The following is a 24,752-nucleotide window of genomic DNA, read 5'->3' on the forward strand; positions in this document are numbered from 1 at the left end:
TCTGTGGAAGGTTGGGTGCCAGGTTGGCAACTTAACAACATAGCTCCACTGCCAATTGTTCTGTGGACTGCTGTTCTGCTGTGGCAACCCCTAACAGGAAAAGCTAAAAGCAAAAAATGCAATACAGCATTTTAAGGATCATGTGAACAATAGGTTTGTTTGTGGTAGCAACATATCTCTCAACTGTACAGATTTTTGCAGAATGTCCACATTTTTGCCTTATATTGTTTGTCCATTTCCCATAAAATTGTGGTTTTCTGGAAAATTAGTGGCAACTCATTAAAATAATGACATACATTTCAGTTTCAGACTTCACACCCTTCAGAAAATAGATGCTAATGCAAAATATGTTATTATGTCAACTTTTTAAGCTTGTAAGAGCAATATTTAAAAATTGTCCCTATTTTTGGGACTTTGTCCCACTTTTATGTATGGCTTTTTACAGATTTCTTGTTCTAACAGGTTGAGAGGTACAGTAGCACAATAAACTAATAGTTCTCAGTGAGTCCAGGCTTTGAGTACCTAAGTAGCAGGCAATAATATTACAATATAGTGATCAATGCAGTTCTAATTATTGTTGTATGACTGGACAGCAAGAATGGATGTCATAGTAAGTGTCCAAAACAGCATGGAATGACCATCTCTAGGACTTTGCAAGGTAGTTAATACCATTGGGAAAATGTCCTAGGATTCTATAAGGTGGGTGAAAAAAGAGGCAGAATGTTACAACAGATGAAAGGTATTGCAGCACAGATGCCACGGCACAGCACTCAAGGAGTCTACAGTAGGAACAGATTCCAAAGAAATAAATACAGCGCAGAAAAGTCAGAACAATGCATCAAAGTGTGCATTACTAATACAGCAAAGGCACCAGTGTTGCAGGGCAGTAAACAGTCATCCACAACAATAGCACAATATAGCATAAAATGAAGATATTAATGCAACAAAGATGTGATATAGAAGAGCAGTAAACAAATCAGCCACAGTAAAGGAACAATATAATACGACAATAATCAATCAGTTGCATCTGAGATATACCCAGCAAGGATTCACTAAAAGCAAAGCTATATTTAGCATCACTAGCTGAAAGACGATGCCACAGACTGACATCACTTGCACCCATGAGCAGCCAGGCCCAGGTGATCACTAGTGCGCAACAATTCCAGGAAACATGAGTTTGGAGGAACAGCACAGTTACCAGGATAAACATATGGTACTGTCAAATACTTCATATCTTTATCTGTATATATATATATATATGTGTGTGTGTGTGTGTGTGTGTGTGTGTGTGTGTGTGTGTGTGTGTATATATATAGTAAAGTATTTGTATAAACATCAGTACTATGATGTATATAATGCAAACCTGCAACACTAAGCTTGGCACTTTTCTGAAATTATGGCACTGTTTTTCTAGACAAATCTGATTAACAACTACAAGGCAAGCTGGCTGTGTCCCAGTCTACCATAATGGTGCATCAGCATTTTCAAACATACGTTGTAAACAGACTGCAAGAGCAAACAAGAAATAAAAATGTTTGCATTGCTATTAACCAATAAAAATCCAACTCACAAACAATGTCAACAGTAGTCTGTACTCCTATGGAATGATTCACCTATACCACCTTCAGATGTAAACTTACTACAGCACAAAACAGAGCTTTTAAATCAGTAATATCACATTCTAGTGTTTATAATACTGGGATAACTGAAGACATGTACTGTAGCTAAGTTCACTCTTTTTTCCAGTACCACTTTATGTAAACAGGCAATAATTCAATATGTTGTTCACCATTCAAGTTTGGATTTTCATAGTCAAGAAGAAGACTAATACAGCCCCATTTACAAAATTTTGACTATGTTAACAGCTAACATTTCTGAGGGGCCAATTGTATATAAAAGACTGGCCAAAGTAGAGGTGAGTGTTATTAATACCAGTATGCTTCTCCCAGATCATTTAGCCTCTCAGAATAAGATATCTAAAAATTCCTAAAAGCAATGCACTTTGCATTCCAAGCTTTGGGGATACCAATAATTTTGAAATCATTGTTTGTTACAATTGGTCCATGCATTTTCACCTTTTTATAATCTTCTCTTTATCCTTCAGGGTAGAACCTTCAATATCTTTTAACATTCTAATTCAAGCCCTGGGAGTTTCCTTTTAGTTCACGTAGTTTTAAGAAAGCTGCTCTTGTGCATCCTTTGTTTTTTTGTGGTCTTGTATCCTTGCATGCATCATCGAGTAATGCTCTTTTAATCATCACAAGACATTTGCAAATTTTGGATACATCTTTATCCTCACTAGATTTAGCTTTTCTATGTTGTGGGCAATATTCAAGGACCCATCAGTCAACAATTCTGACTGCTTTTTTTTTTTCACTTTTTGCAGGGACTTTTTTAAATGTATTTTATATATAACTTTTTGAATGTCTTCCTATAATTCTTCACAGTTCACATTTGGATATTATCATTATTAGAACCCAGTTGTTCATAACTCTTCATTGCACTCTCATTCCTAGGCCACGTAAATGTATCTGTCTATCCAGCAATATGAACTGTTCTGGAGACAGGGTCTTACCCAATGTGGTGTAGCAATGATTAATTTGAATTCTGACACTGAGGTTGAGAGACAGCGATTATCAGCCACGGAGTCTTTTAATTCAAGTACCCTGCCTATGCAGAGTACAAGCAGGGGTACACTCAGCAGAATGGATATGGGTTCTAGGGGACAGGAAGAGAGGGGTGTATGACCTAAGGTGCATCCCACATCAAATTTGTCATCTGGAGAGCCATCTACCTCTACCATGGCACATGGTAATCAATTCCCTTTACCCATCAGTGTTGAGAAGGAGGTGAGTAGGACTAACTCGATGAGTTGAGGATGGTACAAGCGCAAGTTATCGAACAAGAAACAATCCAATCATTCTCTAAAGAAAATGTAGAATCAGATAGGAACTCTTTAGTGGGAATATTTCTAGACATAGTCTTACTGCTTATGAACCATCAGTATTAAACAAAGGACTGACTTTTATTCCCACAAAAGACAGTGATTTAACTGACACGTTGTTGGACATTAAAATGTTTAGCAGAAATGTTTTATTGAAAATGGAATTTGGTAATATGATACATGATAATACTACAGCCTTTAAAAAACATAGTCTACATATTCCCAATATGCATCCGTTGATTGAGGCTTTTTACAAAATGGTTGAGGATGACTTGCATGAGTATTATGAGGCTAGAGGTAACAGTAGAGGTGTTAGAAATAAGAAGCATAATTTGAGTTACAGGGAACATTTGGCTCCGATAGATCTGCAGAATGATGATATGATTATGATTAGAGCCGCTGCTAAAGGCGGACCTGTGGTTGTTATGAAAAGAGAAGAGTATATTTTATCAATGACAACCATGTTGAGTGATGCACAGTATTATGTTGGTATAGATATGCATCATGTGTCTTTGTTGCAACAAAGGGTCAATGGAATGTTAGATGATTTGTTGGAAAGTGAGTTAATTACCCATGATCTATATAAGTTTTTGAAGGTTGAATATCCCATTATTCCCGTTATACATGGCTTACCCATGATCCATAAGAACAGGCTGAGACCTCCTATGAGACCTATAGTTTCTAGAAGGGGCTGGTCTATTGAGCCCTTCTCATTATATGTGGAGACATTTCTACATCCAGTAATTAATACCAATCAATCTGTACTGAGAGATACTAAACAGTTTCTAATTAATTTATATAGTTTTACGATTATGCTCCCTGTTGATATCTCATTATACTTTGTCACGTTAGACATCCAATCTCTTTTTATATCATACCAAATACAGCTGGGGTGGAGTCAATACAACGTTATTTATCTAGACATAGCACATATGGGAACAGAGAGCTTGATCTGATATACCTGTTCCTGGAGGTCATTCTTGAGAACAATGTGTTTATGTTTGACAAACATGTATAGCTGCAGAAAGATGGTGTAGCAATGGGCACTTCATGTGCCAACAGCTACATCAACATGTTCTTGGCCCTCTGGGAAGAGGAAGTATTATTTCATATGGAAACCTATAAAAGATCTGTTTCATTCTATTGTCGCTTTGTAGACAACCTCTTCCTAATTTGGACAAGTAGCCTAGAAGAGTTAGTAATGTTTGCTGAACAATTGAATGGGATGACATAATATTTATGGTTTACCATGACAAGCTCAGATAAAAGAACTTAATATTTTGATGTGTATGTGGAGAAATAAGACAATGGCATGATTAACACTGGGGTATACAGAAAAAGCTGCTACAGAAACACCTTGCTGCATAGAAAGAATGTGTATCCCAGCATGTGTTTAGAAATGTCATTATAGGACAAGGCATGAGAGCCTCCACACTCAATGCTATTCAAGAAGGATTTGATATGGAATTGTTAGGTCTCAGGAATAAGTTTATTGATAGGGGATATAGTCACCATGAGATAGATGATGGATTTTATGCACTAGATCATCATAGACAGAATAGAGCAAAACCTTACTTTTCATCAAACGGAGATGCTGTTAGCAGAGTAGTGTTCCCTGATTCACCTAGAGAGGTAAAGATACCTTTGTATTATATGAATGATAGTAGTATCATCATGAATGTTATTAAGAAGAACTGGCGGGTACTAACAGCTGATTCATTAGTAAGACAGATTGTGGGAGCAGAACCTCGATTTAGGTTCAAGAATAAATGTAACCTGCAGAGGTAACTATGCTATTCAAAAAATAGGTATGAAGGAGACTCTCAGACAGAACTAGGCACACAACCATGTGGGCGTTGCAACTTTTGCACATTTTTTGATAGTTCTAGGATGGTTATACCCCCTGTTATGGGTCATATGTTTAAGTTCCCTGTACATGCCATTTGTGTTACACAACATGTCGTATACCTCGCCGTTTGCAATGTCTGCCAATCATTTTATGTAGGGAAGATGGACAGGGCATTGAAATAAAGGATTAGAGAGCATGTATACAGTATAAGAATTCAATTGCATCATAGTGCACTGTCCAAACACTGTATTCTTCATGGGAATGATCATCATTTCCAGTCTATGCTGATAGAGATGGTTTCACTTAGTTTGCGAGGGGGAGATCAAAAGAATTATACTGAGAACAGAGAACTGAAGTGAATTATAAGACTGAGGGTGGATAGAGGTAGATGGCTTAATGAGTGACCCCTCTTAAAACCTGTTTTAAAGTCTAGAAGACTATAAGTTAAATAAGTTAAGTGCTAATCTTGTTTTGATGCCTTTGAATTGACTTTTATTATATATATATATATATATATATATATATATATATATATATATATATATATATAATAGGGCGTTTAGAGTTTAACTGCATTTGTATTGCAGTCTAAAATCGACTACTGATATCTTTATTGTAATTGTGTATTTTAATTATGAGAAGTCACTATGCCTCTATGCATGTCTTATTTAATCGACATCTAAATATGCATTTGTCAATACTATGATTTTTTGAATGCTAATGATATGTGACTCGTATTACTTTTACTTTTTCTTTAAGAAGTTTGTTGCACATTGATTGGCTGTTGACTTCTATTTAAGAGATTTAAAATGTTTGTGTATTGTTTGGTCTGAGGAAGCACCTCCGAAAGTGATTAATACATTTTTTTATGGATGAGAGGATTTTATGGTTTATGACTCGTGTCTTCCATGGTCATTTGACTGTTGCCATTATCGCTATTGGAACATTTTTACTTATTTTTCGGCACAGTGGAATGTTTGCCCTGCTGAGTGCACCTTTCTTTAATTTTGTACAGAGCCTTTGCATGGTAGTAAAACCAAGCTGAAAAAATAAAAAAAATAATAACATAAGCCAAATAACTAAAAATGATAAAATAAACTTGGTAATAAACCAAACTTCACTTTAATTAAAAAATGTTCAAAGACAATCCAGTAATAATCCAGTTAATTAAAAAATGTTCAAAGACAATCCAGTAATAATCCAGTTAATTAAAAAATGTTCAAAGACAATCCAGTAATAATCCAGTTAATTAAAAAATGACTGGATTGTCATTGAACATTTTTTTATTAAAGTGAAGTTTGGTTTATTACCGAGTTTATTTTATCAAACTGAAAAAAATGGCTAATAATTTAATATTATTTATTAGTCTTCGATGATATTGATTTTTTTTCAGAGTCATTCTTTCCTAAGTAAATGGCAGGTTTTATATATATATATATATATATATATATCTATATCTATATATATATATATATATATATATATATATATATATATATATATATATATATATATGTATGTGTGTGTGTGTGTGTGTGGCTCAAAATAACGGATTACCATAACGTCAAGTTGCAAAACGGGGAGATGGAAATGATGAAAGTTTACATTTGCAAACGTCTAGATTGTCGTAGGTTTTTGCCGCTGTCAAAGGAAAATATACTTTAAAAATGATCAAAACATTGTAGGTTCAGGTTAAGTCACTTTAATCTTGCAGCAAGGAGACAAAAACGTGCTATTACAGAGTTTGTCTAACCAGAAACAGGAAATACTTTCATTTTTATACATTCTCTAATAAGACATTGCCTACCAAGCTGACATAACAAATTACCAGTCTTTTCATCATCACTTGTTGACCATCAGCCTCATGAATTTCTGCTGATTTATCAATTTTTGTGAGAAACTTCTTAAGGAAAACCACGTGGTCTTGATTACCACCAGTTAGATACATGTTATGTTGCCATTCAAGGTACTATGGCTAATTCAAGCACAAAGCTAACAGTTCATTTCTCTAATAATCCTTTGTCTACATTATCTCTAAGCTTTTGCAGCTGTACATGTTCTCATGCTGCGAACAGAGCTGATTGTTTACAATCATTACATTTACAGAATATAGCATTGTTCATTCATTCATTCCTGACCTAGCAGATAAGCACCTGCTTCTCAAGTACATTTCCGAAAGGCATAAACATGAATATTGCTGTGCTAGCAATTACTAGGTCAGAGAGCATCTTGCAAGTTTCAGAAAGCACACTGCAGTTTCAAAAAGCATCTTTTCCAGTCTCATATGAAACTCAATTTATATATAACACAGTGCATGTAAAATAGAATGAAAAATGTGTTAATTCTCTTTAACTACTAATTAGCATTAAGCATACACACATTAATACATATTTTTCTAACAGCCGCAAATGGAGTTAGTTGGCCAATGTGGTACTGCGATATCAGAGTAAGAGCAAGAGGCTCTCTGGTTCAATTTTCAAATGGTGCACCTTCTGTGCGGAGTCTGCATGCCCTCCCAGCGGTCGAGTAAATTTAAACACACGCAGGTAGGTGCGAGCATGTGTGGGTGTGCCTTCTTTCAAGGTTGGGCTGGCCACTCGACACCGTAAAAATTCACTGCCAATCATTAGCAGACCGGAGTTCCACTGTGGCGACCTGGGATGATGCCAGTTTCCTTGTAGCATAAGGGTGCTTTCACAATGGCAAGAGAGGTGTTAAATATTTCCTTGCACACTGTGCATAGTTGATCGGCACAAGCTTTTTACACCTTTCCCAGTATGTTGTCTGGGTGAGCAGCTTTCCTGAGGTTCACTCTCCTAAGCTCTCTTCTTACCACTTCTATGCTGAGGTTGAGTATTGTATTCTTCTCATCAGTGGGTAGCTTTAGTGCCAACCTATTGTTTCTTTCCTCAAATCTACCAAAGAAGATGTTCAAACTGTCCAGGAAATTGATGCTGTCCACACACTGTGCTGACCTGATTTTGTAGTCAGTGATCTCCTCAGTGCCTTGCTATTGTCTCCTTGCATCCTTCATGTCTTCAAAGTGGCTCTGTACCTTTCTGCCATACTCCCTGTTAGCCTCCTTTATAAAACTCCTCAGATTACCTCTTGCTATACTTAGGGCTGCTTTGTCCTTAGCCCTGTAAGCTGCTTTTCTCTCCTTCAGAAGCTCATATACCTTAGGGATGAGCCATTGCTTCTGGTTAGATCTAATAGTGATACTCTTGGTATTTATTACCCCAGCAACGCCGTTTGAAATATATCTCATCACTACTTCAGTGTAGTCATCAATGTTCAGATGCTGATTCACTGTGGATGCCTCCTTGAACATATACCAGTTGGTTCTTTCAAAGCAGTCATGGAGGACCTCAATAGCCACTCAGGTCATAACCTGATTTGCTTCTTCATGAGTTTCTCTCTAACCAGTGCTGGTTTGTAACCTGGCAATAACAAGATGGTATAATGGTCAGAGTTTCCCATTTATGGAAGTTGCACTACCTTATAAGCTTTCTTTAAGTTTATGTACACCTTATCCAGGATATTATCAGCCCTTGTAGGAATGTCCACATACTGATGACAGTGTGGTAGTACTTCATTCAGATCTACTTTATTAATGCCACCAGCTGCCATGTGAAGAAAGTCAGGATATTTGCTCTGCGGCTCATCCATGTGATTGCATAGTTTATTTCGAGCCTCAGTGGTATTAGCACTAGGTGGGATACACACTAATGTTACAGTGACCCCATTCAGCTCCCTGTGCAAATAAAATGGTCTACATTTAATGGACAGGAACTCTAAGTTCTCACAGCAGTGTGATAGTATGATTTCACAGTTGCTGCGCCATCTTTTGTTAACATAGATGCATATTCTACCTCCTCTGGCCTTTCCATACAGTGTATGTTTCCTGTCTCCATAAAACAGCATAAAATTCTCTAAGTTTACTGCACTATCATTTATCTTGTCATGGAGCCACATCTCACTAATAAAAAATAAGCAAGAATTTCTTACCTTGAGTCTTTGAATCCTATATTGTCAATTTATTCTGGCCAGCTGTTATTTCATTGCCAATTAGATGTGACCATATCTTATTTTATTGGCCAATGTCTACATTGCAGTTTCAAGATCATAGACCTATGGGAAAATACATTTTTCTCATTATTTCTGAGATTCAGTGAAGTCAGAGTTAGCATAACTGCACAGGTTAACTTCACCTTACCCATTTTTCAGTTCATTGACGCAGTGAAGTATTTGGAGTTGTTGGCTGATAATAATAAAAGAGAGTGAATGATCGTATGTGTGCTTTTACACTGACTTTGTTGGTGTGGAGAGGTCAAAAGAGGTCACATGACCATGAGCTTTATAATAAAGGAGGAAGCAAGTATTGTTCCCTTCTTCCGTTTTTAACCAGATTGATTGCCTTCATGTGTGTGTCTATTTTCCTCTGTAATGTATGTCTAACCCAACTTTCTTACCCTTAAGATGATACCGCCAACAGGTTATGGGCCCAGGAGGGAAGTAGAAAGCTGATGGCATAGACTATGTTTCGACAGAGATGAGAAGAATTGCGAGTTGTGGGAGACAAAGTTTCTGGAACACCTGCGCTTGCTAGGACTAAAAGACACCATTTTGCGAAATGTGCAGCAGGACGCAGAGGATGATGAGAATGAGAAGGAAGGCAGTGACGATGCTGAGAAAAAATGAGGAGGCATATGCAGAACTAACACAGTTCTTAGACGTTAAAAGTTTGTCCCTCGTCATGAGAGAAGCTGCAGATGATGGTAGAGAAGCGCTTCAGATTCTGAGAGACCATTATGCTGGGAAAGGAAAGCCATGGGTAATTAACCTATACACTGAATTAACAAGCCTCCAGAAGGCCACCAGTGAAAGTGTCACAGACTATATTATTAGGGCTGAGACAGCCATTATGGCAATTATAAATGCTGGGGAGAAGCTCAGTGATGGATTACTAATTGCGATGATTGTAAAAGGATTGCCTGAAACTTTTACACCATTTGCAGTCAACATCACACAAGATTATGATAAGTTGAGCTTTGGTGAGTTCAAAACAAGGTTAAGAAGCTAAGAACATACTGATAAATTAATGCCAATGTAAGTAATGATAATGTGATGAAAGCAAGTGGCCTTGGGGAAAGAGTAAAAGCAGAGATTATATGTTATAACTGTGGCCAAAAGGGACACAAGGCACGAAAATGCAGGAGAGAATATAAAGGCCAGAGACAGTGGTGTAGTTTGTGTAAAAACTCTAGCCACAGGGACAGTAACTGTAGATAAAAGAAGAAAGACAATGTGAAACAAGCAACTGACGTGGATGATCACACATTTGTCTTCACAATAAATAAGTATCAAATTTGTGAATTAAAACAGAAGGGATTAATGGCGGACACTGGCGCCACATCACACATAATTAACGACCTGAAAAAGTCTAAATACTTTGATGCAACTTTCCAGCTGGAGGAACACATTGTGGAATTAGCTGATGGAATGAGAACCTGTGGGGCCACACAGAAGAGAGGTAATGCAGAGGTATGGCTGCTAAACACAAAGGGATGCAAAGTAAAGGTGATGATGACTCGGGCGCTGTATATCCTGACGTATCCACAAAGCATTTTTTCTGTTAAGGCAGCAAAGTCCAAAGAGGCCTTGATCAGCTTTAAGCAAGGCCAGGACAAACTCATCTATAAAAACGGCACCAGGTTTGACATAATTGAGTGTGATAGACTCTATTATTTAGACACATATAAAAACAGCACCAGGTTTGACATAATTGAGTGTGATAGATGCTATTATTTAGATGCATATGATGAGGAAAACGATAGTGAGATACATTATGATGCATCTCATAGCTGTTACGACATTCAAGCATGGCATAAAATGCTTGGTCACTGTAATTTCGAAGATGTGTCATAATTAGAAAAAGTGGTAAAAGGAATAAAAATTAAAGGTAAAGCTGAGAGACGTAACCTAGATTGTGAAACCTGTATGCAAGGGAAATTTGTACAGAGCAGAAACAGAGAACCAGATGCAAGAGCAAAGGTTGTGTTTGAACTAGTCCATTGAGCCAGTAGCAAAAGATGGCTTTAAGTACACTTTAGCATTCACTGATGACTACTCGGGTGTAATATTTGTCTACTTTCTTAAAGCCAAGAGTGATACAGTCAAGGCGACTGAAAAGTTTATTGCAGATTCAGGCCCTTATGGGAACAGAAAGAGTATCAGATCAGATAATGGCACTAAGTGCATATCGAAAGACTTTCAGTCACTATTGAGTAAAAATGTTATAAGACACAAAACATCCGCACCTTGTTCACCCCATCAGAATGGGACAGCAGAGAGAAATTGGAGAACACTGTTCGAAATGGCAAGGTGTATGTTGATAGTGAGTGACTTACCTAAAGAGTTATGGACTTATGCAGTAATGACTGCTACTTTTATTTGCAACAGATGTTATAACAGATGTCTGGGGCAGACCCTATTCTTCATGCTAACAGGGAAGAAACCTGATCTTTCAAGTTTCATAGGTACATACTAGGCTATCTGCCCTAGGGCATTTCTAAGCCTAGCCAGAGTGTGTTTGGCTTTTGCCACCCATTTTAAATTAATTTTGCTATGCCCTTTTTCGAGGTTAGTATACTGTTTCTCTGTCTAACAGTGACACAGAAGTGATACCCAGGGTAAACCTACGATCTTCCTTCCACTCAGCAAGATTCCTCTTGAAGAGAGTCAATGAGGGACTCTGCCTAACCTGAACTGGGATTTTATTCTAGAGTGAAGGGAGCCTCTGGGTTATGAATCTGTCCCTCCAGCATGTCCTATTTATTTCAGTGCTGAGGTTCAAGTCTCTTGAGCGAGTAGCTCGATGGGATTTGGATATTCTGAGGTGCAGCATGTCCATTAATTCCAGGTTGGACATGGCTTTATACATCAGGCACAGATTGCCTCTGAGCAGGCGGTATGCCACTGAGTAGAGCTGGAGTTTCTTTAACCGGTCAGCATATGGCATCTGTTTGAGCCCTATGATCCTCTTGGTGAGGTACTTTTGGGGTTTTTCCATTTACTGCAGGTGTCTGGTAAGGTACATCCCAAAAGGGGCATTGTACTCAATTATAGGCCTGATGAGGGATGAGTAAAGAGGCACGATGACCTCCCCTGATCTAGATGTGAATCCCTTCATGATTAGATGGGCTATATAAAATGTTTTTCTAACCACTTTGGCCACGTGGTTGTCAAATGAGAGATTGCTATCAACTTGGGTCCCCAGGTCCCTAATTACTTCTTCTGTACTTAATGGATTACCACCTATTTGGTAATTTGTGGGCACTTTGTTTTTGCCAAAGGGGATGACTACACACTTTTTGGTGTTTAGCTTGAGGCCATGGCTCTGGCACCAGTTGTCTGTTTCTATGAGGCCCTTTTGGAGGATGCTTGTGTCAGCTGGAGAGTCGATTATGGCGCCCAGTTTGCAGTCATCTGCGAACTTGGTCAGCCACAGTCCTTCCGTGTTGGCCTGTACCTCCGAGAAATATATACACCGAGCAAGAGAGGTCCCAGGACTGAGCCTTGTGGGATGCCACTTGTAACTGGTTTGGAGTCTGACATGGCTCCAGCAATTCTAACCATGTGGGTTCTATCCTTGAGCCAGTTTGCAACCCATCTAGTGATATAGGGGTTTATATTTAAGCTGGTGAGCTTATCTATAATGCCTGAGTGGGGTATTGTATCGAAGGCTTTTGCGAGGTCCAGGTAGGCTTTGTGGACCACCTACCCCTCGTCAATGGCCTTGGTGACTGTTTCAAAGAAATTGACCAGGTTTAAGAGGCAGGATCTGCCCTTAACAAAGCCGAACTGGGTAGGATCCAGTGTCTGTAGGTCCCTAATATCTTTATTTATGAGGTCCATGATGATCCTTTCCATAGCTTTGCAAACCAAGCTAGTCAGGCTTATGGGGCAATAGTTTCCAGGATCCATTGAGGCACCACCTCTGTGGAGAGGGACCACTGTTGCTGTACGCCACTCTTTGGGTGCATATCCTGTAGTAAGGCTGAGATTGAACATTAGTTTTATGTTTGGGTTTAGCTCTTCTTGGAGTTCATGTAGGACACAGCCCAGGACACCGTCTGGTCCCACTGATGCTGTGTTTTTTGCTTTGGAGAGGGCAGCTCTTACCTCAGCATCTGAGATGTCAGGGGGCAGCACTCTGCTGGGATAGATATTTGCCATTTTGGTGGGGGGGGGGGAGAAGTCTGCGCTGAACCTGTCAGTTAGGATGTTGGCAATATCGGTGGGTTTGGTGTATTTTTTGTCATTTTGGACTAATTCTGAGCATATCTGGGAATTCCCACCCAGGTTCCTAACATAACTAAAGAAAGGCTTGTGATTATCCTTAGTGTCCTGTGCAATTTTTCTCTCGAAGCTGGCCTTAGACGATTTTATGAGTGCCCGTAGTTTTTTGCTAATACTGATCAGAGATGCCTTCCCCTTTTGGGATATTGCTATATCATGTAGTAGCTTCCTCCTTCTATTGTATAGTTTGTTTATGACTGGGGTCCACCAGACAGGACGTCTGCCTTTGGAGGATTGGGTCTTGGTTTTATTTGGGATTGCATGATCCATGCATCCCTGAAGGTGTTCATAGAATGCATTTAGAAAGGATTCTGCGGTCTGGGCCATATTTTCCACAGGCCCGGGGGCTTTGAAGGATTCCACCTCGGTTTTGAGGAGTGTGAAATTTGCTTTAGAGAAGTTTTTCACTGTGGTTTTCTGGGCAGGGGTCGGGGTCGGGATGTGAATATCCAGTGAGATTAGTTTATGGTCTGATCTTACCAGTGAGGGATACACTTTTGGTCTGGAGCATAGAATCCCCATGTTGGTGATGATCAGGTCCAGTATGTTTTCCCCTCTTGTGGGAGTGGTAACAAGTTGTTCCATAGCATTTGAGTTTATAAATTCTAGGAACCTTTGGGCAAGGGTGTTGGAGCTAGAGTAATGCTCCCAGTCTTTGTTTGGGTAGTTGAAGTCGTCCAATATAATGGTGTTTGGAGAGACCTTCATATTTTCCAGTGTTCTCAGGAAGGCCGAGTGGGGTTCCTGGGATTGGGAGGGTGGTCTATAGCAGGCTATAAACTGGAAGGCAGTTTTACCCACTGTTAGTTGCACATGGATAGTCTCTGATGCTTCGTGCTGTGCCACCAACCTGGAGGTGTGGGTATCTTTGACGAATATTGATACTCCCCCTCCTTTTGTGGTTCGGTCCAAGTTTTGGGGCCGAAAAGCATGGTATGAGGTATAACCTGGTATTGCTTGGGGTGCTCTCAGGAGCCTTGAACCAGGTTTCTGTTACTGCACAGATATCGATGTTCTCCATGCTAAGGAGAGTTTTGAGTATGTGCATCTTGAGGTTTAGACTTCTGGCATTGAGTAGCATTACTCGTAGTTTCTTATCCCTTGTGATACCTATGGAGGTGGGTTTGTCTTTTGAGCCTTGCCTAAAAAAGGCACTATGGGGGTAGCAAAAGACTTTGCCAATATCCGAAAGCCCAAGGGTGACAGGTGCAAGCTGTCCCTAGCGAAGCATCGTGGCTTGTCGAGCATGTCATCCCAGGCTGACAGACATTGGATCCCCTTTGAATGACACCAATACTTAAGCCAATTGTTGAAATTGATCATCTTGTCTTCATATTGTGGCAACATTCTCGGTGAGGGCAAGATGCTTGTCAAGGTCAGGGTCATACAGGCCTGGGCTACATGCTCAGAGAGCTCCTTTATGTCTCTTTTCATGTAGTCCAGGGAGGTATGTCTCAGGTCATTCACACCAGCATGGACAATGACTGAGTCTTATTTGTACTTGCCTTGGAGTGACCTGAGTGCTTGTGTTATGTGGCGGATCCTAGCGCCCGACAGGCAGCTCACCGTGACCTTTTCCTTGTTCAGCCTGGTGAGCGGGACGTCAGTGTGCCTGACAATAGAGTCACCTATTACAAGTGTATCAGGTGTGTTGTTTAGCCTTAAGGGCTGTGACTGTTCGGCACACTGGCTTTGTGAGCTATGTGTAGCACGTGTTTTGTTTTGGGGTAGCGGTTGCTTGGGTGTCTGCTTTGGAGGTCTCTGCTGCTTAGGCAGATTTTTATTTAGAGCCTCCGAGTATGTTTTTGTGTGTTTATGTGTTTGGTTTGCTGTCGTGGTAGGTCTATGTGAGACTGGAATTGTAGTGAGTGTGGTTTCCTTCTCCTCCTGACTGGTTACGCCAGTACTGAGTTTAGAGAGCTTAGCCTCCAGTTTGGCTATATGGTTGCATCTCTCACACGTGTTGGAATTTGTTGGGAGGAGGACAGGGTTGTCTGTGTACATGAGGCAGTTGTAACATTGCCTCAATATTCCCAGATTCACCAGCTGTACTGGAGAGGAGATTGACAACGGATCTTTGGACATGCTAGAATAGTATTGGGAATTTATTTATAATTGAAAAAAGGGCCAATGCGGAACAAGGTACTCAAGGGGAGTTTGTGAGGGTGTAGTGCTTTTAATTTTTTAGTGCTGACTTACATAATTGCTTTAGTGAGCAAGTGCCAGGTAACTTAAATGCAATGTGTTACAGGTAACCTAAATACAAAAATGACAAACAGTAACTTTCTTTCAAGTGAAACAAGGAAATAAGTACAGTAAGCAATGCAGATATCACTAGGGCTCCACAGAAGCACTGAAAAGCCATGTTTTAGGTGGAATTAGCGTTTCAGGGAAATAACAAGCAAACAAACAACAAGCATACAAACAAAGCTAGATTCAGCAGGCCTGAATCTAGACTATGCTACAGCAAACAAGGTGCACCAATTTCAGTAAGAAACAGTTCAAATATGCAGGCACTATAAGCCTTTAACCAGAAATTCCCAGCTCAGAAGGGAAGAGTCCAGCCTCTCCTCCCACAAGAGTGCAGACCATGAACCTTCTTAATGTAAAATAACTGGCCTGAAGCCCAAGTGCTTAAACCAGAACTAATACACTTTTAGAATAACAGACAATGAGCCCTTAATCAGCAGTTCCCAACTTAGAAGGATGTAAGCTACCTGTCCTGCAACCACAGTGCAGGCCACAAACCTTCCTAATGTAAAACAACTGGTCTGAAGCCCAAGTGCTTAATCCAAAAGACTTAGAATGATAGCTACACTTTAATCAAGTTACTACCAAGCAGTAATAAATACAATTGAATACTTTAAAGAATGCCTTGATTAGTGCTCAAGTTATACAAACAAAGCTAGATTCAGCAGGCCTGGATCTAGTCTATGCTACAGCAAACAAGGTGTACCAATTTCAGTAAGAAGCAGTTCAAATATGCAGGCACTATAAGCCTTTAACCAGAAATTCCCAGCTCAGAAGGGCAGAGTCCAGCCTCTCCTCCCACAAGAGTGCAGACCACGAACCTTCTTAATGTAAAATAACTGGCCTGAAGCCTAAGTGCTTAAACCAGAATTGATACACTTTTAGAATAACAGACCCTGAGCCCTCAATCAGCAATTCCCAACTTAGAAGGATGTAAGCTACCTGTTCTGCCACTACAGTGCAGACCACAAACCTTCTTAATGTAAAACAACTGGTCTGAAGCCCAAGTGCTTAAACTAAAAGGCTTAGAATGCGTTACACCAAGCAGTAATAAATACAATTGAGTACTTTTAAGATGATGCAAAAGCAAAATAAATTAGGAAGAGACACAAATACAGTAAAAGCAGATACATTTTTTTTTGAGTGAGCAAATGAGATGGGCCCAGGAGTTACAGGACAGAAACAAGTGCAAATGCAGGCCTTCAAATTAGAAAGCTGAGAGAGATGGAAGACCACCCAAATGGCCAATAACTACAAATTCTGGGCTAGAATCACTCCCTATGTGGTAGACAGGTTACCTAATGCTTACCACTCCCACTGATAAGCTAGAAGGCTTCTCTCCAACACAGAAAGGCTTGGGGGGCTCAGACGCTTACAAACAGTCCTGGATACAGCAAATCTGTATCTGGAACACTAATTGCAGGAAAGGTAGGAAACAGGCTTACAATTTTTTTTTCAGAAAAGTAGCAAAAACAGTAGTAAAAACAATTCACATGCAGTGCAAGCTGGCACACTTGAGTATGTAGCAATATTAGTCCACACACAGTTTGAAAAAATGTAATTAAATTAAAAAGGACTAAAAGCAAGTGCAGAAAGGGTTTATTAGGTAGAATGTGGTAAAGAGATGGGGCTGGGGGAGTGTCCTAAATCAAATCTACAGTGGGGCGGGCACTGCAAAAGCCACCAAATTTAAACTACAACCAAGAACAGGTGGAGGGGTGGGGAAGACAGTTTCAAAAGAGATGTGAGGAATCACAGTGCAAATTATAAAACCAGAAATATATATACTGATCTCTGTATATTTGCAGAACAGTAAGACAACCGATATCTAAGCAACAATTTAGCTCTATAATACAGAATAATACAGAAAAATATACTCAGCTCTATATATTTGCAGATAGTCTTGTAAGGCTGTCTCTCAGTACACATGTTCCAATTTAAATGCAGGCTGTTATTAACAGGTCAGATTAAGGGAACCTCGAGTTAAGCAACACACAAGCTATAAAAAACAGTTATATCAGCTGAAGACAAGGCAGAAAATGAGGGTGGGTGGGTGGGGGAGACAGTTTCAACAGAGATGTGAGGAATCACAGTGCAAATTATAAAACCAGAAAAATATATACTGATCTCTGTATATTTGCAGAACAGTAAGACAACAGATATCTAAGCAACAATTTAGCTGTATAATACAGAATAATAGAGAAAAATATACTCAGCTCTGTATATTTGCAGATAGTCTTGTAAGGCTGTCTCTCAGTACACAGGTTCCAATTTAAATGCAGGCTGTTATTAACAGGTCAAATTAAGGAAACCTTGAGTTAAGCAATACACAAGCTATAAAAAAAACAGTTATATGAGCTGAAGACAAGGCAGAAAATGAGGGAGGTGGGGGAGACAGTTTCAACAGAGATGTGAGGAATCACAGTGCAAAATATATACTGATTTCTGTATATTTGCATAACAGTAAGACAACAGATATCTAAGCAACAATTTAGCTCTATAATACAGAATAATACAGAAAAATATACTCAGCTCTATATATTTGCAGATAGTCTTGTAAGGTTGTCTCTCTGTACACAGGTTCCAATTTAAATGCAGGCTGTTATTAACAGGTCAAATTAAGGGAACTTTGAGTTAAGCAACACACAAGCTATAAAAACCAGTTATATCAGCTGAAGACAAGGCAGAAAATGAGGGGGGACAGTTTCAACAGAGATATGAGGAATCACAGTGCAAATTATAAAACCAGAAAAATATATACTGATCTCTGTATATTTGCAGAACAGTAAGACAACAGATATCTAAGCAACAATTTAGCTATATAATACAGAATAATACAGAAAAACATACTCAGCTCTATATATTTGCAGATAGTCTTGTAAGGCTGTCTCTCAGTACACAGGTTCCAATTTAAATGCAGACTGTTATTAACAGGTCAAGGATGAGAGAATTTGGATCAGTGTGTTATGCATACAGACAAGATAAAAAGAAGTTAGACCTAAGATGTGATAAGGGGATCTTAGTCGGATATGATAAAAGCAGTCCATCATATCTAGTCTATTATCCTGACACAGGAAGGGTCCTTAGATACAGATTAGTCAAGTTCTTTACTATGAATGTAGCTGAATGTCCGATTCAGCCAGACCAAGAAGTGATGAATGAAGGAGACATGAAAATAAGGCAAGAAGAGGAAAGGCAGAATACACACTACTCTAAGAGAGAAAGAAAACCACCTGCAAACTTGAAGGACTATGAGTGTAAAGTTGACAACAACAATTATGTGAAAGTTAATGTTGACTATTGTTACCAATTAGTATGCAACACACCGCAGAGCTTTAAGGAAGCCATGACTTTGTCTAACTTGGAAAAGTGGGTCAAAGCCATGAAGGAGGAACTTAAGTATTTAAAAGAAAACAACACATTTACACTCACCACACTACCGGAAGGTAAACATGCAGTGGGGGTAGAAGTTTTTTCACTGTAAAAGACAATGCAGATAATACTGAGACTTATAAAGCTAGATATGTAGCTAAAGGCTACAGTCAAGTCGATGGTATAGATTATGAAACATTTGCACCAACTGCAGGTATGACATCTGTACGAAGTCTAATGCAGATGGTAGCTCAGTATGATTTAGAATTGCACCAGATGGATGTACAAACGACCTAGTTACATGCTCCTATTGACTGTGAGGTGTATATGGAGCAACCTGAAGGTTTTGAAAAGAAATCAAATAATGATGAAAAATTGGTTCGTAAACTGAATAAGTCATTATACGGATTGAAACTGCATGTGGTCAGGTAAATGTGGGTTTAGGATTTTAAGGCAAACACTATTGGATATACATAAATGTCAGCATTTGAGGGTAGAAGTGTGTGCCAGTGTTTGAGGGGTTAGGGCTAGATTAAGTAACTAGAACATAATGTTGCACGATTATCTTTGTGAAAATAGTTTTATCCAAAACCCTGCAGAACACTGTGTATACACTAGGCAAGCTGAAAATGAGAAAACAGTCCTAATTATATGGGTTGACTATCTCATTTTAGCAGCTAGTGACAATGAATCACTAAACAATATAAAGGAAATGCTCAAAGCTAAATTTAAAATGAAAGATTTGGGAAAGCTAAGACATTTTCTAGATGTTGACTTTACCCAGAACAGTGGTGAAGTAAAGATGAATGAAAAAAGTTACATCATGAAAGTTCTTGGGAAATTTGATATGTCCAATTGTAAAGTAAGAAGTACCCCTTCTGAACAAAAAACAAACTTTGAATGTGACAGTGACCCTACAGATCCAAGAAAATATCGTAAGCTTGTGGGGAGTTTGATATATGTTATGACAAGCATGAGGCCTAATCTTAGCTGGATTATAAGTAAACTTTCACAATATTTGTCACAACCGAGTGAATCTCATTTAACACTAGCAAAATGTGTTAAGATACTTAAAAGGTACATTGGACAGAGAGCTGCGTTACAAGAAAAGTGAAGAGAAACTCAGCTTGTAGCATACAGTGATGCAGATTGGGCAACAGATCAAAACAATAGATGTAGTACAACAGGTTATTGCTTTAGCCTCAATAAAGACGGGCCTATTATTTCATGGAAATCAAAGAAGCAACAAATGGTAGCTTTATCTACATGTGAGGCAGAGTACATGGCATTAGCAGCAACAACACAGGAGAGTTTGTACCTTGTGCGGCTGTTGAGTGGAATGGATGGAGAGTGCAAGTATGCGCCAGTAAGAATATTTAAGGACAATCAAGGAGCAATCGCTTTGTCGAAGAATCCAGTAAGCCGACAGAGATGTAAACATGCTGACATTAAGTATCATTCTGTCAGATCAGCACTTAACGATGACAAAATAAGCATTGAATATTGCCGGACAATGGACATGGTTGCAGATATCTTTACTAAACCTGCTATGAAATCGAAGATTGAAAAGTTCATGTATTATGTATTTGGAATGTGAAGGAAAAGTTATCCAAAAATATGTTCTTAAAATGTATTTGCATACAGCATAAGAGCAAGTGGGGGTGTTGGCTGATAATAATAATAAAAGAGAGTGAATGATCGTATGTGTGCTCTTACACTGACGTCGTTAGTGTGGAGAGGTCAAGAGAGGTCACATGACCAACTGCTTTATAATAAAGGAGGAAGCGAGGGTTGTTCCCCTCTTCCATTTTTAACCAGATTGATTGCCTTCATGTGTGTTTATTTTCCTCTGTAATGTATGTCTAACCTGACTTTCTTACCCTTAAGATGATGCCGCCAACAGGAGTGTTGGAGATGCTGAAAAAATAATGAAGACTGAGTGCATGTGGTCAGGTAAATGTGGGTTTAGGATTTTAAGGCAAACACTATTGGATATACATAAATGTCAGCATTTGAGGGTGGAAGTGTGTGCCAGTGTTTGAGGGGTTAGGGCTAGATTAAGGGCTAGACAAGTGAGTAGATTTAGTGTTGTGTGTGATGTGTGCCTGAATGTCTTGCTTAGTAATAATGTCACAGAAAGGGTTTTTCATAGGGTAAAAGCAGAGGACTGGAGTTACAAACAGTCAAGATTAGGATTTGGTTTAGCATGCATTAGTAAGGATGGCCAGGTAGGACAAAGCATACCTTATCAATGTATCCTAAGCCTAACCCAAACCATAAACCTTAACTTAGAAAAATGCTTTCTCTACAAACACCACTATGCAAGCAAAGTATGTCTAAAATTAATGGAGAGGTTTTCACTTTGCAACCACTTTTTTTGATGGTTTGGGTTTTTATAAGTTCATTTCTGAAACCTTAGCATCAAACACCTGTGTTTTGATGCTCAAATATTTTGATATATCAACATATACTCATGCACACATACATATATGCATGTGTGCGTGTGTGTGTGTGTGTGTGTGTGTGTGTGTGTGTGTGTGTGTGTGTGTGTGTGTGTGTGTGTGGGTGTGTGTACACACACACACACACACACACACACACACACACACACGCATACAAATACGTATATGTACAGTGGATATAAAAAATGTACATACCCCTGCTAAAATGCCAGGTTTTTGTGATATAAAAAATGAGATCACGATAAATCATTGCAAAACTATTCCCACCTTTAATGTGACCTATAACCTCTACAATTCAATTGAAAAACAAACAAATCTGTTTGTTGCAATCAGCTTGAGATCTCAGATGGCATGATAGTCACTTTAGACAAGTTCCCAGGTGGGCAGGAGTGTAGTAATGGCATTCATGTATGCCACTGTGGCTACTTAAATGAATGTATTTAGTTATATATTTGTGTTTGCAAATGTAACAAGGAGCTAGTTTAAGATGTTATAAAGCTGTGTCATAAAATTGCAAAAAAGGTCAGAATAATTTGAGTGAAGCAACAAAACTAACAAACTTAATCCCTTTGTGATATCAGCAGTTTGAATGACTCCATCTCTACCTCATTAAGGCAGATGCAAAGGCAAACCCTTCTAGCAGCATATGTATTCGTATTCTGTGTATTCAACTCTAATAAATAATAAAATCTGAGTTGTAGCACTATCAGCAACAATAAGAAACAAAACACAACACTTGAGAGTAAGAAAACAATACACATTTTGAAATGTTATGTTTGTTAGCATAATAAAAAATAATTCACTCAATCAAGGACATAGACATGTCTGTGGGGCTTTATGAAGAATGACAGTGTGCAGTGAAACAGTATGCATTAGGCGTTGTTCACTTCATCACTGAATATTTCACTAAAGCCCATTTGAGCAAAATTTCTACTTTAAATTGTCTTCAATGAAAATGTTTTACGCCCACATTTCCTATACAGAGTGCTGTGCGCTCTGTTCATCATACTAAAGTGTATTATCTACCATAAAGGTCATCGTTCAAAGAGACCTGTTTCAAATTAAGTGAGACAGAGAAGAAATATATAAATGCCATAAATATCGCATGTCACGGCAATTTGTGAGATCACAAGCATACTTGCAAGAGCATAAACTGAGTGTCAAGTTTTAATGAGTCCAGATAAAAGGCACATGCAAAATCCATTGCAAGTCTGATATTTAGAAATATAGAGGGGGGGGGGCATTGTATATACATTAAGGTAGTTGGTAACTTGGGAATGGAGCTCATAACCAAGTAAAAGTAGTGGGTGGAGCAGGGTGGTAAGACTAAGAAATAATGGTTGTATCTGTGTTCTGCAGGTATGCACATGATTGCAGTGATATTTGAGGAGATTTGAGTGCTGGTAAGTTGCTTAAGGGGAGAAGAACAATGCTGATGTGTGCAACTGAAGGATGGAGGGAGATGAAATGTAAGCAAAGGGTATGTAGCAGAAGGAGAAAATAAATGTGAACTAGAAATTGGTTGAAAACTCAGAAACAAACTGCAGGCTAAGATTTTAGTAAATGTAAGTCAAGCAATTAAGCAGCAAGGGCATTAGATAGTTACTGATATAAATATTTAGGAGGAGGGAAGGAGGAGAGACCAAACAAGAGAAACTGGGATAGGGGCAATGGACACATGGGGAGACCACAGAAGGAAGGGCACTGTATGTGGGCCCAGAGAAGTTGGTCAGAATTACAGGGAATGGGTGGCAAAAGCAATTACAGTTCATGGCGGTTTGGACAAGGGGTTGATTGTAAAATGACAAGCCAAGAGGAGAGGTATAACGTAATATTTAATGGACTAGACCCCATCATGGCTGGCGTAGGGAATATGTAGGTTACAGTGCGCTACATTAAAACAGAAGCTGAGTGACTTGAACAGAAGATACTGTTGCAGGAATCAGAACTGATGTCTTTTAAGAAACAAGTTGTGAAGCATGAATGTGAGTTATAGGAGATTAAGTCTAAGTCTGATAAAGTGAGTTTAAAAAACTAGTGACTTTGAAAACAAATTCTAAAGGGATCATTTTCAAAATATAAGTGATGGAAGGAATGGAGAGGAAGATTCAACTGAACTTGTGCAGGAGTGAGTTATGAAGTTTCCAAGAGAAAATGGGTGGTTTAGACCTGAAAGTTAACAGGACACACACAGTAAGGAAACCGTGTCCTGAACAAAAGGGGTGGGTACATTATTGTTAAGCTGCACAGCCATTAAATAAGGGAATGGATTCCATGACAGGTTACCTAGAGGTCTGATGATAGGGGTGAGTGTAAAGCTGAAGGGGGTGGAAGACCTTTTGGTACTGGTACATCATAACATTTAAAGTGCAAGATGCCTATGAGCCACATGAAGTGTTCAGCAAATATAATAATCAGGAGACAGATGAGGGCACATTATTGGCAGAAGCCATTAGGTTATGAGTGGAAACAATAAGGGTTACCCTTAAATGGCTGGAACAAACAGTCCCTGGAGGTGGAGTAAGGGGAGCATCAAAGAAGATGGAACAGAGAGGAAGTGAAGGTGTGTGGGGATATATCATGCTACAGAAGCAAGCAGCAAGACAGAGTGAGGAAGTGAGGCATGCCATGACACCATCATGGAAGGAGACAAGTGCATGCATCTAGATGTGTAGGTAGAGGAAGATATGGCTGAATCACTAGTTTTTGCTTTCCTGCGAGCAAGTAAGGTAGCATGTAATTCCCCTACTAGAGTGGAGGCAGAGATGGGTAGGAGATAAGACCCATGAAAGAGGAGATTTGTTTATGTAATGATCAAAGTGACCTAAAGATTTAAGGGTGATGGTGGAATGGAGATGAGTGGAGAAAGGAGGAGTTTGAGATATAACCTGAATGGAAGGAGAGCAGGGAGAAGGCTGGAGATATCCATAACCAGGCAGTTGACCAAGCTGATAAAAATGGCCAACTGGCTGAAAAATGTGCATCAGGTTCTGAACTTACAAAATGAGCTAGGCATGGAAATGCAGCAGAGAAAATACAGGACCTCAGTTGGGTGGGATCTCAGGCAAAAGTCTCCTAGGTGAGGTGACAGGGCTTGTGAAGAAATGGTGTAAAGGTATAAGGGGTCATAGGATGAAGTGACAGAATGTCAGAAATCAGACTGGAGAAAGAATTTATCACTGCTATAATGTACAAGAAATATTAAATGAAATGCTGGAGATGTGGACACCCTGATGTTGACTGGATACATATGGTTGCTAAATGCAAAATAATTTCCCCATTTTGGTTAGACTTTAAATATCTTTGAAAAGTTCTATAGAATAGCAACTGTATAATTTCTGACTCCTTTATCCTTTTCAATGTTCCTGAAGTCATTCCTAAAAACCAAACATTTTTATTATACTGCAAGTAAATCGTTCGGTAAACCACCACAGCTTAATTATTAAAAGCAAAAAGTTTAATCAATATATAAAACACCTTAAAAAGGGTAAAAAAAAAAGCAGAAACAACTATG

This window comes from Protopterus annectens, chromosome 1.part2 (assembly GCF_019279795.1).
Source record: "Protopterus annectens isolate FY-2018-M chromosome 1.part2, PAN1.0, whole genome shotgun sequence".
In the NCBI taxonomy this organism is placed as follows: Eukaryota; Metazoa; Chordata; order Ceratodontiformes; family Protopteridae; genus Protopterus; species Protopterus annectens.